This window comes from Triticum aestivum, chromosome 7A (genome assembly GCF_018294505.1).
Source record: "Triticum aestivum cultivar Chinese Spring chromosome 7A, IWGSC CS RefSeq v2.1, whole genome shotgun sequence".
NCBI classification, from domain to species: domain Eukaryota; kingdom Viridiplantae; phylum Streptophyta; class Magnoliopsida; order Poales; family Poaceae; genus Triticum; species Triticum aestivum.
In genome coordinates, this window is record NC_057812.1 from 570,230,957 (window position 1) to 570,236,544 (window position 5,588).

Genomic DNA, 5,588 nt, shown 5'->3' on the forward strand with positions numbered 1-5,588 from the left:
TCTTGCGGCAATTGATGCCCTTTTTTCTTCGCTAGTGTGACCCCCACTGAATTATTATATTTTTTGAAATCATCCATGCAATGTCCCAAATATTGATCCATATGCTTACGTTTAATTCTATTGTTGCTCTCTTTAAATTTACTTCGACTTGGCAACTGTTGGGTATTTTTGTTACTATGATACTGCTTTGCCACATACATCACTTCTTTCAAACAAGCATTTGTTTCAGATGTGGTTGAATTGACAACATAATTGCCAACTGCTAAAGTTTTTAAATACTCTTTGGCTCTTTTGTGTCGAGTCAATAAATTTGTGTTGTGACCCCCTACGTTTGTGGATCATCATCTATACATTATTGCATCAATAACAAGTGAGCCACTCATGTTTTGTTGGAATTCCAAAATGCATAGTTTTGTATTTATTGACAAAATGATTATGAAACTACTTAAAATGGGCTATTTCTTTATATTTTTACCCAGCTTAGTTTTTAAAGAAATACTTGTACTTATAGGATGGTGAGCATTTCCAAAATCTGGAGTTGCCCTAGCATCTTGAGCTATATTCCCTCCTTTCCTTTATGTAACGTGTATTATTTTCAGGACGGTGACCAAGGCACATAATTATAGACTAGTTAGGACGAAATTATCCTTGACAAATTTGTTGATTAGTGCCAAATAAATCAGTTAGTACAGGAAAGTAATAGATACATGCAATCGATAAAAAGATACTTTTCTTCTTCTGTTACAAGGGAAGATATAGGCAATCAGAAAGTAGATACTTACCTTTTCTGGAGGACTAACAAGGGAATTATAAGGAAATATAAGAAATGCACCTTACATTTTGAAATTTTATCAAAAAACAAATACACCTTATATAAATAAACGGAGGGACTAGGTAACAAGGCAAAATGTGTTGTAACCCATCCAGTGTAAACTGAATTGCATGACACACATCTGGGACCAAAGTTCCTTTCTGTGTGCCACATCGAAGCATCACAAGTCAAATCAATATAGTGTATTACTCCAAGTAAAAAAATGAATTACTCACTAGGTTCTCCAGATTAAAGCTCCATGCTAAATCAAGCAAGCGAAAAGTGTGGAACCTAAGAACTTAAAGCGTGGAGGTCAAACAAGATGCCTAGATTGCTCGTCCTCTCTTAATTCCTTTTTTTTGCGTGAAATCTTCTGATCTATTCATAAATTGAAAAGGTAGTATAAAGAACACCGGAAGTAAAAAATACATCCAGGTCTGTAGATCGCCTAGCGACGACCACAATCACTGGAGCGAGCCGCGCCGCCGTCTTCACCCTCCCTCATTGGAGCCGGGTAAGCCTTGTTGTAGTAGACAGTCGGAAAGTTGTTGTGCTAAGGCATCATATGACCAACACACCATAATAACAACCGCTGCCGATGCAGAGAAGCGTAGATTGAAAGGATCTAACTTGTAGACACATGAATACAGATGAACGGAGACTGAATCCTGTGAGATCCGCCAGAAATAAACCTCCACGCGCCCTCCGGCGATGCTAGAAACACCACCAGAACTGGGACTATGCGAGCAGAATCTTATTCCATCTTCAGAGTGTCGTCACCATCTCGCCACTCTGAGCATGGCACAAACCCTAACAAAAACAAAAAAATCATAAAAAAAAACGAAGCCCTCCACCGGCAAGGCCAGGATCCACCGCGTCTCCATGACCCTAAGACCATAGGAGACGAGATAAGCGATGGTGGCACCAACGGGAGGCGGGAGAAACCCTAGCTAGAGGGTCCTCTTTCTTCCATCAATCCTCTCTTAATTCGATGGATTTTTTTCGTCTCACACATGATAAATCACCCCGTGATAAGGAAACCATCTTGCAGAAATTTGATTCGACGTTATAATGATAATTAAAGTTAATATTTATCCTGCCAGAGGGCAACATAAAAATTGGACATACTTTGTAAAGAAAAAAATACATGCTTAATAGATAAAAATTATAGTGAAAGTCCCTGGTTTGAAAAGAAAAGGCATGTTTAGGGCACATTTAGATGTGCCTTAGTATTGTACATTTAAACGACTCAATCAAACATAAAGAAGAACAAAAAATACCCACATGAATCTCCACCTAAAATCAATGACCTATGACTTATATGTGCAATGTAGGGCACATCCAGATGTGCTTTGCTTTAGCAAAACCATAAAAAAATCACATTAAAATGTATAGTAGAAAATATTAAAAAGTTAGTGCACAGATTACTTCTTGCTCCCCCACAAATGTTCTTGGGTAACAGGCCCCCGAGCCACAAGGCCCAGCAAGATCTGTGACTAACTTTTGCTCCCCCACAAATGAGCTTGGGTGACAGGCTAACGCGACAAAGCCCAGCCACAGTGTTGCAAGAGCTGTCCTTTTATTCCCGTGTATGCGAACTAAATAAGGCGAGGTGGGACTAAAAGTTGTGTCTGCCAACAAATTCAAGGTACTAACGGGCTAAACAAACAACAGCTTCTCCAAACTGAAAGCCCAAGTAAAGAATCTCGCGGCGTGACGGCCCAACGACGACGACGCGGTAAAACGGGGAGGCAAACGCCAAGAGAAGGCTTCCTCCCAAAGCCTTCCAAGCCAGACACACGGCCGCCGCAGCCGAGATGGCCGCCGGAGATGCCACCCACGCGCCGCCGGCCGCGGAGGCGCAGTCTCTGGTGGATTCGTTCTGCGCAGTCACCTCGGCGACCCCCGACGAGGCGACCTTCTTCCTCGAGGGCCACAACTGGGCCCTCGAGGCCGCCGTTCGCTCCTTCTACGACAGCACGCCGATGGCCCCGATCCCGCACCCCAGCCCGTGCTCGCCTCCGTGCTCCTCACCACACGCCACGACATCATCGACGACCTCCTCCATACCGGCGAGCTTGCGGTAAGCCTTGATTGCCTGGTTTCTCCACTCTCTTAGGCTCGTTTCACTTCATTATCTTATCTCAGTTCAATTTAGACCGGATTGACTGATCTATACGAGGGGATTAAGAATTGGGTCAAATCGTTTAAGTGCTGAATTTTACTGGATCATGTTGCCTTCATAGTTACACTTTCAGGACTTTCTCTGAAAAGAAAAAAAAACACTTGCTCGGTGGTTTCTGGACAGGCTCCGTTGGCATAGATGAGATTATATAGAAATCTAATAATTTGGCTGGCTGACGTCTAGTATAATTAAGTGATCTGGAGTAGTATCATGTGAGAAACAGCAAAGCTAGTAAGTTGTGACGTGATTCACTCTGCTGGCCGTCGATCTGTCGCTGGGCCTGAAAATGGAACTTCATTCATTTCTGAAGGCTAATTGGCGTGCCATCTTTGTGAAAAGGTACAAGTAGGGCCATGAATCAGTGATATTGCCTTATTGAAAATTTGAAATCACAAACTGAAGGGGGGTGGAACAGTGTATATAAGGTGTAGAGCTCCTGTAGCTTTCAGATCTTGCCATAATCGCAAACAGCGACCTATACTGTGTTAACAAATCTAATACGTAGATTTCAATGAAAATGGAACTGGGGTGAGCCCCTGTTGATCGAAAAAACAAATCTAACAGATCATTATAAGCTCTAGTTTCAGTGTTACTTCAGCTATTTGGCAGCACTACTGTATTTATGCTAGGACAAGCTGCTACTTGGGTGCAGCTAAACTCAAAACAGATATATGCGGTAGATTTATGGCGTTTTGAACTGAAAAGGGGCCAAATAATTAAGAGTTTTTGGACAGTTGTTACATTGTGTCAGCCGTGCAGACTCAGCAATATTTTCAGATACTGATCCTAATGTATCTTCATGTTGAACTCCGCAGCTATGTTCAGTTGTTACTTAGGAGCAGCTAAACTCAAAACAGATATATGTGGTAACTTACGGCATTTTGAACAGAAAAAATGGTGAAAGAATTAAGAATTTTCGGACACATCTTACTTATATTGTCTCAGCTCTGCATACTTGGCACCATTTCCAGGCACTGGTCCTAATGTTTCTTCATGTTGAATTCTGCAGCTATGTTCAGTTGTGCTCATGTCCGGGCTCATCATAATCCTGAGCAGCGCTGCCAAGATTTCTCACCAGGCGGCAGGCGCAGGCCCTCACTGGCCAGACCACCAAGTGGTACGCCTGCTGCACCATCGAGCCGGTCCCGGACGACGAGATAGATCCTGGATCCAACCAGTACTCCAGGCTGGAAGAGTACCCTGAGGACGAGAGCGACTGCGAGTCCAGCGTGGACACCGGCGACGAGGACATGGAGAACACCAAGTTCCTCCAGCCTCACACGCACGTGATCTCCTTCCAGAAGAGGCAGGCACTAGGTATGTATAGTCATCGTGTAAATTTCGTTGAGTTTCCATGAGATGATCTTGGGGCTGATGAAAACGCTCTTTCAGTGACGTACCTGGAGAACAACAAGGCCGACATCACCGTGTTCGGGTTCACGCTGGACCGGTCGTACCTCCACACCATAACAGTCGACTTCTCGTGAAGACGAGGGAATGTGTGTATGTATATCGTCCTTCCCAGCCAGGTGGTTCTATTCCGTTCCATGCTTTCTTTGCTGTTGCCCCGTTTGATCCTTGTGAAAAACAGGGGGAGTGGGTGTGCGCGCGCGGGGGTGGCACGTGAGTGGTGTGCACTTGTACTAGCAGTGTGATTTTGTGTGATGGTTGTGTAAATTATTATGGCTTGATTGCTCGTGGATGTAAGGTGTATGTACAGGTTTAGATGAGTGCGTGCGTGCGTGCGTGCCGATTGGTCTTGCAGGTTTATAATATCGGGTTGTAAGCCAACATCAGTTGTAGAGTAAGTCTTACAAAATGAAGTTTTACCTTTATTTTTGTTCTACAACGGCCTTCCTCTCTCCTGAAGAAAATGTTTTTTGTTCTATGGTGTATGAGTTGGTATTTCATCTGTACATATAATAGTCGAAGCATTTCAATGCAGATGAGGATGGTACATATAATAGTGGTTTTTTGTTTGTGTGTGCGCGTTGATGTTGGTTGTGTGCATCCTAACTATGCACAGACCGGGTGTATGCTCATTGTTTTGTATCCATTTGATGCTTCATTTTTAAATTAATAAAATCTGTTCTTTGTTAAATAAAAAGGAATCAAAGCTCCCTCAAAGTGATGCTTGGTTTGGCCTCATTCAAATCCATCAACCATGTCGCCGCGGATTCACTCTGCTCTGGCCTAGCCTCCGGAGCAGCCAACCGGATCTAGTTAGAAAATTTTGTTGCTTTGAGGCTAAATTGTTTGATTTCTTTCGTAGCCTGCATATCATCATATAGTATTTAATGGAATTTTACATATTTGTGGAGAACAACTATACCAGAGGGAAAAATCAATTGTCTTGGAATTTTTAACTATCCTTTTCAAATAAAATAAAGTTCCAGGCTCCCTAGATCCACGGAGCCAAATTGCCTCACTTAGTGATTGATCTGGTATTACACATTTGAGAGTGTTTACCAGACCAAATATTTTCGCTTTGCTCATGCAAAATAACTCTTATCAGAATATGCATGTACATCACATATCTTTATCTCTGGTTAACGAAAAACATACTGAATATGACACCATCAAATCTGTTAG

At 42.7% G+C, this 5,588-nt stretch overlaps 1 long non-coding RNA gene across 1 annotated transcript; it reads left to right on the forward strand.

Moving 5' to 3' along the window:
- The first annotated feature begins 2,485 nt into the window (after positions 1–2,485).
- On the forward strand, positions 2,486–4,948 carry LOC123148323 (uncharacterized). Its single transcript, XR_006473754.1, has 3 exons — positions 2,486–2,894; positions 4,006–4,313; positions 4,389–4,948. It is a non-coding gene; the product is annotated as an uncharacterized lncRNA (long non-coding RNA).
- The last annotated feature ends 640 nt before the right edge of the window (positions 4,949–5,588 follow it).